Source organism: Aethina tumida, chromosome 5 (genome assembly GCF_024364675.1).
Source record: "Aethina tumida isolate Nest 87 chromosome 5, icAetTumi1.1, whole genome shotgun sequence".
In the NCBI taxonomy this organism is placed as follows: domain Eukaryota; kingdom Metazoa; phylum Arthropoda; class Insecta; order Coleoptera; family Nitidulidae; genus Aethina; species Aethina tumida.
This window is the reverse complement of record NC_065439.1, coordinates 4,329,491-4,344,674: the sequence shown is the minus strand read 5'-3', so window position 1 is coordinate 4,344,674 and position 15,184 is coordinate 4,329,491.

Here is a 15,184-nt window from a genome sequence, read left to right as displayed (position 1 = left end):
CTTTGTAGCTGTGTATTTAAAAAGAAAGTGATATTCCAAAACACTTCGATGTCGATTTCTGAAATAATAATTAGGATTAAAAAAAGGTTTTTTCTTAAAAGTGATGTGTTTTAAAGTTCTTCAATTCTTATATGAAGAATATAGTATATTATACACAGAGTTTCATAATTTATCCGACAAATTTTTATCACATACTCACTGTTGCATAAAAGTCCAACGGAAAACGAGATTTTTTTTGATAAATTGACATGTAAAAGTGACTGTGTACGACAGATAAGAACGGCCAATGATCATAATGAAATTTCAAGAACATCAGTTGTCTAAGTTATCATTTAGTTGTCAATCAAATGTCAAAGTGACACGTACCAAATCAGACTTCTGAAGATCTCAGCCATTAGTAATAGCGAAAGCCTTATCTCAACTCAAAATGTTTTAATGAAATGTTATTTTCTTCTGTTCAATTGTCTCAATTTTTATCATATAAAATTATAGAGAATTGAAAATAGAATAATATTAAAACTTAATGAATTTTATGTTTATTATGTATAGATAAAAAATTGAAAAGATATTTTATTGAATGTAAAATTCGTAAATTAAATTTTTAGTAAATTTAAAACCAATAAAGAATTGTTTCTTATACCAAATTTATTTTAATTAAATACATACAAATTCATTTTGATTATTAATTCCATTTTATTCCATTGGAGTAATTTAAATTGTTATTATATAATAATTAATACCAAATTTTATAACTTGTCCAATATTATTTCCTAATTTACTTTGATTCACATAAAAGTCCATCAGGAAAAGAGAAATATTTTTTTTGATAAATTGATTTATTATGTAAAAGTGAGTATGTGGTATTCCGGAACACCCTATTTTTTTTATATAATATATATTGTATACATTTAATAAAAAATACAACCTAAAAAGGTTACCATCTGTCCCTTTCTTATCTGGTGCCCAAATGTCACCAATGTGTCCCCATTACAGAAAGCCTGGGCAAGTGGACCTTCTAATAATTTAGCATCCCAAATAAACTTGGTTTAGGTACCACAATTTCCGGTGCACATAGACTTGTATTCTCAGATTCTCATGTAAAATAATTCTGGGTGTTCTAAAATTTGACATTATGTTAAAATTGGTTTTTACCTATATATAAAGTTAAGTTAAGAAACTATTTTTAATTTACTACTTTGAATTTAAAATTATATAATAAACTTTATTAACTTAATTAATAATTTCAGTCATTCAATTAATTTTAGTATTTTATTTTGTCTACATAAAAAAAATTAAAAGATGTTTTTGTTGAAAGTAAAAGTAATTGAAAAAAGATTATTAAACACACAACTTTACTAATTTCAGTTGTTACGTCTGTTTGATTTTATCTATTAATATATATTTGTTAAACAATTTTGTATATTATTTTTCTAATAAAATTAATATTTTGGATCGTTATACATAAAATTATTTTAACAATTTAAGTGAGAACTTTATATAAATAAATTACAAAATTTCATGTCTGTCCAGTATTGTATTTGACATTTTTTATCGACTTTTTTCTCGCGACGATTCATGACAGTCACTTTTGTTTGAATTTTTAACAGAAAATTGTCGCATATTTCTGTGGGGGTAATTTTGTTGTCTTATGTTTCAGGGTATCCTTAAAGAAGGGTTAAACTGCGTTTCACGAACTGGCTAATTAAGGTGAGTCCCTTTTAGACATTTACTAACAAAAGTCATATTTATTTTAATGGTAACAACATCAACGAATGTAAATATTTAATATTTAAAAAATTATTTTAAAATACTTCAATAGTATTTATTTGTCTATCTATCTAACATAAGTAAAAACTTCGTATTTGTTGAATTGTTAAAACATGTAAGTTTAATTAATAAATAAATAAAAAAAGTAAGATAAATTTATGCATATTTCATAAATTTAAAGTATATTATAGTATTCAATACCTTTTAGTATGTTTATTACAATTTAAATTTAAATTGATGATTTAAAAGCCATTCTAGAAATAAAGATAATAAAAATGATATATTAAGCTTTCGTTCTCGATCATATAAATTTGATTATCAGAGCTATTTAAGTTTGGTCTAATTACAACAATTTAGAAGTGATTTTGATCAATTTTGTTTGTTAATTAATTAACAAGGAGATAGATTAACATGAGATATTTCAGTTTTAATGGTTACTTTAATATTCTTTAAGTATTAAAACTCAAGAGCACCTTTGTTTAAAAAAGGTTTTAGTGGTGTAGAAATTTTTAACAATATGGAAAAAAAAATATTATTGTTTAATAATTTTTTCTTTTAAAATTGTTTAAGTCAAAGAAAACACTTTACCTGAAATTCTACCTGGGTAGTTTGTCGGTGCATAGGGTTGACTTTTATGGGGTCTGTATGACAATAAATAGTCCATGATTAAAAATTTATTTTAAATGGTAAACAATAATAATTTAATTTTAAGTTTCAAATATTAACAGAATTTTAATTAACTGAGAAAAAAATTAACATTGTAATTAATGTTAATTACTATTAATTATAAATTTATTTTAAATGGTAAACAATAACAAATAATAGTAATAATAAATTAAAAAAATATAAATTTATTCCAAAGATATTTTTATTAATACGTCTGAACGTGTTTAATCTAATAAAAAGAAATTAGATCCGGATCTTGTGATGTGAACCTAATTTAAAAATATCAGATATAATAATAATTTAAATATATTAAAAAAGATAAAAGTATTTCCAGTTACTGAATTAATTAAAGGTTACTGTAAAAACACAAATTTATAGTAAATCATTTAATTTTATTCTTCAAATGGGGTCTCCGAAAGGTGACAATATATAGTTCTTTGAAAAACATGATTATAAATTTATTTTAAATGGTAAACAATAATAATTTAATTTTAAGTTTCAAATATTACCAGAATTTTACTTAACTGAGAAAAAATTAACATTGTAATTAATGTTAATTACTATTAATTATTTAATTCTTAATTTTACTTTAATTGAATTGTCTAATTATTTCTGTTACCTAGTACTAATTATAAATTTATTTTAAATGGTAAACAATAACAAATAATAGTAATAATAAATTAAAAAAATATAAATTTAATCCAAAGATATTTTTATTAATACATCTGGACGTGTTTAATCTAATAAAAAGAAATTGGATCCGATTCTTGTGATGTGAACCTAATTTTAAAAGATTCAGAGAATTCATCAAATTTATAGTAAATTATTTAATTTTATGCTTCAATTCAAACATTTATGATTCATATTAATAAAATGTAATTCTTAATATTACTCTAATTGAATTTTCTAATAATTTCTGTTATCTAGTACTGATTATAAATTTATTTTAAATTGCAAACAATAACAAATAATATAGCAATAATAAATTAAAAAATATAAATTTATTTCAAAAATATAATAACGTATCAGATTGATATTTATAATTCAATAATTCCATTTTCTAATTATTTCTTTTACATATTATAAATTTGATTATAAATTTATTTTAAATGTTAAATAATAATAAATCATATAATAATATTAATAATAAACTATTTTTTTTTCAAAAATCAATTTAATCAGTCAGATTAATATTTTTTTCATATTTCTAATCATGCTCAAACAAATTAGATCCGGATCATGCGATGTGAAACTAAATTAAAAAAATCCGACATAATAATTTAAATATATTTAAAAAAAAATGTGTTTCTAGCTACTGAATTAGTTAAAGGTTTCTGAAAAAATACAAATTTACAGTAAAAATTGAAAATTAGTATATTAGATATTAATAGAAATTCTTAAATTTACTTTTAAATGAATTTATATTGAATATCGAGTAATAATATAATAATAATAATATTAATAAGTAAAAAAAAACTATTGTTATATTTTTCACAGTTCAAATTAACTTATCAGATTGTTATATTGTTTAATATTTATTAACGTGCTTGATTAATATTATATATTTCACTTTTAATGTAAAACTGAAATATTCACATCTATAATAAATAGAATTTCTGTTATCTTTATCTACCATATATTTTCTTAATTATAATACTGTTCTGTTCTGTTACACATAAAATATTATTTAACTACTTGTGTTGATTATGGTATGTTCTTTAGTGTTAATTTTATAGTCTAAGACTTTATTTTAATCATTTTTTCATTACAATGGTGACTGAAACAAATCAGTGTTTAGAGGGTATCCTTAAGAATTGTATATTATATAACCTAATAAATGATCTCTTATGTTTTGTTCAATTATAGCCTATAATACAATGCCCATTACATAAATATCTAGACATGGATAAAGCAGGTGTTTGTACAGACAAAGGAAATTGAATTGTTAGTAGTATAGTATATTTAAATATAATTTCAATTTATAAAATTTATTTTTTAAATATTTTCACTATTAACACAATCAAGAATATTTTAATTCATATATTATATAAAATTAAATTTTGTACATAAAAATATGATCCTTTCTGATCAGATATATTAATAAATATATATTAAATTTTATTTATAATTGACTTTACAAATAGACAAATTATGTTTAAATATCAATGGAATGTTTATTCCTCTCAGTTTAGTCATAGTACCAATTCATGTTTATTTAACTTATTAGTAGATAACACTATTTGCTTTAAAACTATATTTATATTTCAAGAGTTGGAATTAATATAAAAATTTTATAAAAACGGTTGAAAATGTAACTATTTTAGCCTTATTTTATTTATTTCAGAAAGTGTTTCTAATAATATTTAATATTTATAGATATAGAGTGTACTAATTTTACATCACGATTGGTTCAATGATAATAATAATTTAGTTCAGGTTAACTTTTTTTTTTGAAAGACTTTTTCAAATTATTTACGGAGTTATTAAGTATCTATTTGATTGAACTGATTTCAAATATTAATATTCAAAAGATATTCTGAATAAAAAATGTTGTGCATTTTATAATATTTATTTATCTACGAGTTATAAAAAATAAAAAGTAAAAAAAATTATTAAATCCTTCAAACTTTGACATTCAATAACTTTTAAAGGATATGAGTTATAAAAAATTGTAAGATACCCTTTTTGTAGAGCATTCAATTTCCTACAAGAAATGTAAATAAAAGTTTTTTCTGTACGGTCAAGTAACGACGAGGTATGCATTTTTTCCATATGGAAAACTGAGATGAAGATGACCATGCTATTAAAATTAAGAACTCATCTTTGAAGAACATTTTTTAAACGTGCCTAGGAAACAATTTTTCAGTTAAAGTTAAACAAAAATAGTCGATTATTTTGACATTACCCAAATTATAACTGAGTACCTGGACCAGGTCAATTTGAAAGAGGACGTAACTAGGTAGTTTCGGGACACTTGTGAATTCTAGCTCATTTAGGCTCCAGACGGACAGTTTATGTTATATTATCTTTAGGGTGCAGTTCTTGAATATTTTCTTTGTTCCTTTGATAGATGAACCCTTCGAATATTTATTGTTACCTTTACAAAAATTCTTGTTGTCTAAGACAAGTCTCATAAAAGCAGGCAGACAAGTATCCTGTAGTAACAAATTTGATTGATCTGTAAAATCAAGTCACTGGTCTTTATTGTGATTGTCAGGACTTGTATTTTATTTTAAAATATGAATTATATGCGAAAAATAATTATAAAATTGAATATTAACAATAATTTACCAGTTTTTTGTATTTGTAGCTGTGCATTTAAAAAAATCTAGATCTACAGTCAGTTCTTTTATGAAAAATGTAGTTGAATCGAATAATATTCTAATATATTGTATTATACAATAACAAATTTTTATCATATACTCATTGTTACTATATTAAAAAAATGTAATAAATATCCAAAATTATGTAATAATAATAATAATATTAAAACCTTATGAATTTTAATAATTTCAATGATTCAATTCATTTTATATGTTTATTATGCATAAATAAAAAAATTGAAAAGATTTTTTTATTGAATGTAAAATTCATGAATTAAATTTTTAGTAAATACAAAACCAACAAAGAATTGTTCCTTATACCAAATTCATAATTGTTATCAAAGCCATAATTGTTATCAAATCATAAAATCATAGAGAATGAAATAATGTAATAATAATATTAAAACCTTATAAATTTTAATAATTTCAATGATTCAATTCATTGTATATGTTTGTTATGTATAGATAAAAAAAAATGAAAAGATTTTTTTATTGAATGTAAAATTCATAAATTAAATTTTTAGTAAATACAAAACCAACAAAGAATTGTTCCTTATACCAAATTCGTAATTATTATCAGGGGCATAATTGTTATCAAGTCATAAAGTCATAGAGAATGAAATAATGTAATAATAATATTAAAACCTTATGAATTTTAATAATTTCAATGATTCAATTCATTTTACATGTTTGTTATGTACAGATAAAAAATTGAAAAGATTCTTTATTGAATATAAAATCCGTAAATTAAATTTTTAGTAAATTCAAAACCAACAAAGAATTGTTCCTTGTATAAAATTCATAATTATTATGAGAGTCATAATTGTTATCAAATCATAAAATCACAGAAAATGAAATAATATAATAATAATAATATTAAAACCTTATGAATTTTTATAATTTCAATGATTCATATGTTTGTTATGTATAGATAAAAAATTGAAAAGATTTTTTATTGAATGTAAAATTCACAAATTAAATTTTTAGTAAATACGAAACCAACAAAGGATTGTTCTTTATACCAAATTCATAATTATTTTCCAAGTTTCAATTGATATCAAATCATAAAATCACAGAGAATGAAATAATGTAATAATAATATTAAAACCTTATGAATTTTAATAATTCCAATGATTCGATTAATTTTATATGTTTGTTATGTATAAATAAAAAAAATAAAAAGATTTTTTATTGAATGTAAAATCCGTAAATTAAATTTTTAGTAAATACAAAACCAACAAAACATTGTTCCTCATACTAAATTCGTAATTATTATCAGGGGCATAATTGTCAAATCATAAAGTCATAGAGAATGAAATAATGTAATAATAATATTAAGCCTTATGAATTTTAATAATTTCAATGATTCAATTCATTTTATATTTTTGCTATGTATAAATAAAAAAATTTGAAAGATTTTTTATTGAATATAAAATCCGTAAATTAAATTTTTAGTAAATATAAAACCAACAAAGAATTGTTCCTTATACCAAATTCATAATTATTATCAGAGTCATAATTCTTAACAAATCATAAAATCATAAAGAATGAAATAATGTAATAATAATATTAAAACCTTATGAATTTTAATAATATTGTATATGTTTGTTATGTATAGATAAAAAAATTGAAAAGATTTTTTATTGAATGTAAAATTAATAAATTAAATTTTTAGTGCATACAAAACCAACAAAGAATTGTTCCTTATACCAAATTCATAATTATTATCCAAGTTTCAATTGTTATCAAATCATAAAATCATAGAGAATGAAATAATATAATAATAATATTAACCCTTATGAATTTTAATAATTTCAATGATTCAATTCATTTTATATGTTCGTTATGTATGAATTTTAATAATATTGTATATGTTTATTATGTATAGATAAAAAAATTGAAAAGATTTTTTATTGAATGTAAAATCCGTAAATTAAATTTTTAGTAAATACAAAACCAACAAAGAATTGTTTCTTATACCAAATTTATTTTAATTAAATACATACAAATTCATTTTGATCATTAATTCTATTTTATTCCTTTGGGGTAATTTAAATTGTTATTACATAATAATTAATACTAAAGATTATGACTTATTTCTCTATGTCCAATATTATTTCTTAATTTACTTTGATTCACATGAAAGTCCAATGCAAAAAGAGATATTTTCTTGTTAAATTGATTTATTATGTGACACTGATTATGTGGAGAGCATCTGTCCCTTGCTCAGGGGCCCAAATATGTTACCAATGTGTCCTTACTACAGAAAACCACCCAGACAAGTCATCCTTCTAAGAATTCAGCATCCCAGATAAACTTGGTTTAGGTACGCATAGAATTGTATCGATTCAGATTCTCATGAAGAATATGGAAATAAATAAATATGGATGTTCTAAAGATTGACCTTATGATAAAATTGGTTACCTGTCGTATTATATAAAGATATAATTTGTTTAACATATTTCATCTTTTGTCCAGAATTATTAAAAAGTATTAAAATAATAAACAGTATAAGTTAAGAAAACATGTATATTTTACTATTTTTAATTTATTACTTTAAATTTAAAATTATATAATAAACTTTATCAACTTAATTAATAATTTCAGTCATTCAATTAATTTTAAATTCTTTTTGTTGAAAGTAAAATTAACTGAAAATTTTTATTAAATACACAGCTTTACTAATTTCAGTTGTTACCTCTGTTTCATTTTATCTATTAATATATAATTGTTAAACAATTTTGTATATTATTTTTTTAATTAAATTAATAAACAAAATTTTATTTTAATAATTAATAGTGAAACATAAATTATTTAATTAAATTTGCATCGTTATACATAAAAATATTTTAACAATTTAAGTGAGAACTTTATATAAATAAATTACAAAATTTCATGTCTGTCCAACATTGTATTTGAAATTTTTTATTAATATTTTTCTCGCGACTTCGTTCCATGACAGTCACTTTTGTTTGAATTTTTAACAGAAAATTGTTTCATATTTCTGTGAGGGTAATTTCGTTATCTTGTTTTAGGGTATCCTTAAAGAAAGGTTAAACTGCGTTTCTGAAACTAATTAAGGTTAGTCCCTTTTAGGCATTTACTAACAAAAGTCATATTTATTTTTAATGGAATTTTACCTGAATTTTATCCTGGACCGTTTGTCGGACCTTTATGCGGAAGTAGAGGGTAGACTTTTATGGGATCTCCGAAGGGTGGCAATAAATAGTTGCACTTCTTTGAAAAACATGAAAAAAAAAAAATCCCATATAATAATAATTTAAATATATTTGGAAAAAAACACAAAAGTATTTCCAACTAATGAATTAGTTAAAGGCTACTGTAGAAACACAGATTTATAGTAAATAGTAGTACCATATTTTTTAATTAATTGATTAAAATTTAACATTTATGATTCATATTAATAGAAATGTAATTCTTAATTTTACTCTAATTGAGTTGTCTAATTATATCTGATATAATAATATAAGTAATAGATTTAAAGAAAAAAAAGATAAGATTATTGTAAAATAATATATTTATAAATAAGTAAAAAATTATTAAAACAAAATCTCAAAAAAGCAAATTATTATAATGACCAGTTTGTTATAATGTGTTTAATTCATAAAGTGCCTGAACTGACAATCTCGTTTTGAGGGGTGCATAAGTTTCATTCTCATTGGTTGAAAGCAGACAAACTGCATTATCCCTTCTCTTACTCAAGGTTATAAATAAGGCAATTCTCAGTTACTTCGACAGAGTCCACCGAAGCTTTGAACGAACATTGTCAAAATGTTCTATAAGTTAAGTTAGCTTAAGTTAGTGCAATGTGGTGAGTGTGTGAAAAGCTTCATACTATTAGTCACCATCTTAAGTTACCTAATTGGTCAACAAATTCTAAGGTTAGTCAGTATTAGTATTTATAGTAAAAGTCTTTATTTTTATTTAATGATAATACTTTAAAATGTTATTTAATCATTTGTGTTAGTTGTGATTTGTTCTTTAATATTAATTTCAATGTTAATGTTGGACTTTATTTTGATCACTTTTTTCATTACAATGGTAACTGAAAGAAATTATTGATATTATTTTACTACTTAAAATTGTTTAATAAATTTGTACATTCAAATATATAATCTCTTAGGTTTTGTTCAATTATGAGCTACAATAAAATACCCCTTACATAAATATTTAGACGGGCTATTTGTACAGACAAAGGAAACTTAATTGTTTTAGTATATTTAAATAGAATTTCAAGTTACACAATTTTTAAATTTATTTTTTTAATTATTTTTACAATTGATAGAATCAAGAATATTTTAACGATGTTTATAATATTTTGCGGTTTCAACGACCTTTCTGATCAGATATATTATTAAATAAGCTTAATTTTTATTGTTTCTAGTAATATTTATATTTACCAGATATTTATTTATTTTTTGCAGTACTATATAAAATTAAATACTGATTAAAATATTGTTAAATCAAAATGTACACAAAAATATAGTTTTAATTAATTTTAATTTTATTTCGTAACAACAGATTTCTTTAATTTACTCAATCAACAAGTGAAGATTAAACAAATATATGTAAGAAATACTTATATTTTTATTTATTAATCAACAATATTTTACAAAAACAACTAAAAGTATAACTATTACTCTTATTTTATTTATTTCATATACTGTTTCTAATAACATTTAATTGATCTTATCTCAAAATTAAGTAACTGAAACAGTATCAGTTTCAGTCAACAAAAAACAAACATTTTAAACCCAAAATTAATTCTATTTTATAAATGTTATATGAGTTTTCTACAAATTATTGAGACAAAATATATACATGTCTATTTAACCAAAAAAGAAAGAAAATAAATTATTTTTTTCTTGTTAGTCAACAACAAACAAAATGAGAATTTGGGTATTAATTATCTATATTTAAAATACATAAAATTTGATGGAATAAACGCATGTTTTTATAATAACAAAATAAAATATGAAACACAATAACATAAAAATTAAGGTCGCTGTAAATCTCTTTATAAAATATTATGCAATTATTCTAATGAATATTTTTAATAACATTTAATTCCAATTATTAATAGAATCTACTTATTGTAGGAAAGAGTAGATTTATGTATAAATTTTCTTATTTTTTTATTTCCACACTATTTAATATTTTTAAATGATTAAGTCGTCTTGTTTATATTTATTTTTTTTAACAACATAAATTACTATAATATTTATTTACATGTACAACAAATGTAACTCAATATTTTGCAGAATGTACATATTTATTTTACCAAAAAATAAATCAAAGTTATATTTTTACTTGTTAGCCAATAAATATTTTATAAAAACAACTGAAAGTGTAACTATTAGCCTTATTTTATTTATTTCAGAAATAATATATATATTTCTAATAATATTTACTGATACTATCTGAAAATTAACAAGTAACGAGTCTGACACAGTTTCAGTTCACAGAAAACAAACAATATATTTAAATTTAAAATTAATTCTATTTTATTAATGTTTTTTATAAATTCTATATCTTTATTTTACCAAAAAGAAAGAACAACAGTCAACAACATTTTATAACTAGATTATGAGTAATAATTACCTAAATTTAAAATATATAAAATTTTAATGAATAAACACATATTTTTAGAATAGTCTCAATAAAGTATGTTTTAAATCTCTTTAAAAATTATTATGCAATTATTCTAATGAATATTTTTAATAACATTTAATTCTAATTATTAATACAATCAACTTATTGTATGCAAAAGTAGATTGAGGTATCAATTTTCTTATTTTTTATATTTTCACAACAATTTAATATTTTTAGGTGATTAAGTCGTCTTGTTTATATTTATTTTTTTAACAACATAAATTACTATAATATTTATGTACATGTACAACAAAAGTAACTCAATATTTTGAAGAAATTTCATATTTATTTTACCAAAAACTAAATCAAAGTTATATTTTTACTTGTTAGTCAACAAATATTTTATAAAAACAACTGAAAGTGTAACTATTAGCCTATTTTATTTATTTCAGAAAGTGTTTCTAATAATATTTAATTGATACTAATTGAAAATTAACAAGTAACGAGTCTGACACAGTTTCAGTTCACAGAAAACAAACAATATATTTAAATTTAAAATCCAAAATTAATGCTATTTTATTAATGTTTTCTATAAATTCTATATGTTTATTTTACCAAAAAGAAAGAACAACAGTCAACAACATTTTATAAATTAGAATATGAGTATTAATTACCTAAATTTAAAATATATAAAATTTTAATGAATAAACACATATTTTTAGAATAGTCTCAATAAATTATGTTTTAAATCTCTTTAAAAATTATTATGCAATTATTCTAATGAATATTTTTAATAACATTTAATTCTAATTATTAATACAATCAACTTATTGTATGCAAAAGTAGATTCAGGTATCAATTTTATTATTTTTTATATTTTCACACTATTTAATATTTTTAGGTGATTAAGTCGTCTTGTTTATATTTATTTTTTTTAACAACATAAATTACTATAATATTTATGTACATGTACAACAAAAGTAACTCAATATTTTGAAGAATGTACATATTTATTTTACCAAAAAATAAATCAAAGTTATATTTTTACTTGTTAGCCAATAAATATTTTATAAAAACAATTGAAAATGTAACTATTAGCCTTATTTTATTTATTTCAGAAAGTGTTTCTATTAATATTTAATTGATACTATTTGAAAATTAACAAGTAACGAGTCTGACACTGTTTCAGTTAACAGAAAACAAACAATATATTTAAATTTAAAATTAATTCTATTTTATTAATGTTTTCTATAAATTTATTTTACCAAAAAGAAAGAACAACAGTCAACAACATTTTATAACTAGAATATGAGTAATAATTACCTAAATTTAAAATATATAAAATATTAATTAATAAACACATATTTTTAGAATAGTCTCAATAAATTATGTTGTAAATCTCTATAAATTATTATGCAATCATTCTAATCAATATTTTTAATAATATTTGATCCTAATTATTAATACAATCTTCATACTCTAGGAAAAAGTAGATTCGTGTATCAATCTTCTTATGATTATTTTTCCGCGCTAATTAGAAAATTTATGATCTTATTTATTCTTGTTGTATTGTATTTCAGTTTCGTCACATTCAAATTAGACATATTTAAACATGACAAAAGCACAAAAACACAAAAAAATTTAAAATTTTCATTCATTTTGGTTAATTATAATTATTAACAATATTATTAACTAACTGATGATAGAAATAAATATAATAAGTTATATTTCCTAATTTTGATGACCCCCCGTTTAAATTTACCTTCCTTTTTTGGCCAATATATAATATAATAATATATTTTATCTCTAAACAATTTTTTCCATTTTGAAAAATTGTCAAAGCAAATTGATTTTAATCATGTGGTACTTAAGTCTCTTTTAACAACACCAAATTGATTAAATTTTTATTTTAATAATTGAATATATTTATTACAAATCTCGATAGATATCAATTTTGGATTATTATAATACACTGGTGTTGTTAATAAACCATATATTTTTAAGTAGTGTTTTATTAAAAATATGAACAGTTAATATACTAATAAATATGTAAAGATTGTAATAATTTTTTATTTTTGTTTATACAGGGACTGTAATGGGGATATTTAAAATGGAAATCTTTCTAAACCTTTCATTTTATAACTCAGTTATAACGAAGAGTGGATTACTATCAAATAGTAAGGAAACAACACAAAATGAATCTAAGATCAAATAGAATATCATTCATAAGAAATAACTTCTCGGTTTCGGTTCTTTTGTTATGAAAGTGAATAATTTACCGAATTAAAAAAGGTAAGAATATTTTTATTTTATGGTTAGTTTATCGTTCATTGTTGTTGCATACTTGTAATTTCACATTTAATGTGGGTTATTTTTTAAAAAAATTATTAATTTTTTTATTAGGCATTTCTTAAGCCTCTCAAATGTACCACTAAAATCTAAAATACTTTGCACATTATACAAATTAATACAAATACACATTAATTTATTTGAGAATTTATAATATATCTCAAGTTAACTAATTTTCTGGAAATTTAACTTAGTAAAACTAGATATTTCTGAAATAATGAATTAACTTTCTTACACGATAAAAATTAGTAAAACAACACTTTTACGTAGAATGAGATTTTCAAAAATAACTTTAACAAAATATATGGGAATTTTTATTAAAGAAAGTATAAGAGAAAATTTATAAACATAAACAAACATGTTGTTTGTTTATAATTACAGGTCTTTATTATTTTAATGTTATTTGTGAAAGATTATGATAATTTTTTACAAGTAACATTTAAATTATATCGAGGTATTTTAATTGTGTGACACTAATATGAAAAAACAATAAATTTCTTCGTATGATTTTATTGAAAAAGGAACACCATTCCGCTATCAATATAATTTATATATAGATTAGATTACGTCATCTCATAATTTAATAGAAATACTTGAATGGTATCTTTTAATTAATTATAATTAATAGTTCTTGTTTAATGTTTTTTCAGTTCAAAAACAGGTGTAACAAAAATATAATTGTCTTTTACTATTTATGTCATATGTCTTTTTTTTTAATTTTAATTTAAAGAGATTTACCAACAGTTACATCGACTTATAAAAGTAAACGATAAAATTTACCAAAATAACCATTTATTTCTTTTACTCTTCTAACTTGTCTAATCTAACCTATGTTTCAGCTGATTCGAAAACATCCAATAAAGACGTGAATGGGCATATCGAAATCGACCACTGATGAAGAAGATGTTTCCAGTTGTACTGTGTACAGTTGATTACTGTACACCTTAATTTAATATGACAACAGTGGCGGAGATATTAACGAAAGGAGATGTTCTTCACACCACACCACATCACAACACACCACATCACAACACACCACATCACAACACACCACATCACATCACATCATATTCACATAAAATTCACAACATTTTAAACACATGAACTTCATAATTGTCTTATAAAGGTTAATACCTGCTGTACTGAAAACATTAGTGCTGATAAGTTTGACAATTTCGTCGTCATTGTGTTTTCTTTAAATAAAGAATATACACATCTACAATTTTACATTGTTGTCTCACAGTATGTAATATTGTTGTGGTTTCCAACAGTTGTTCAGAGTTTTGTTACAGTTTTTGGATGAAAGATAAATTTGTTGATAACTGAAATTGCCTTCTCTTATATTAACGAGTGATATCTAATGGAGAAATGTATTTTCCAAATTTTTCTGTGTTAGACTCATTTACATCAACAATCATTTTCTCCCATCTAGTTGTTTTGGAATGGATAATAGAAATGAGTTTGTG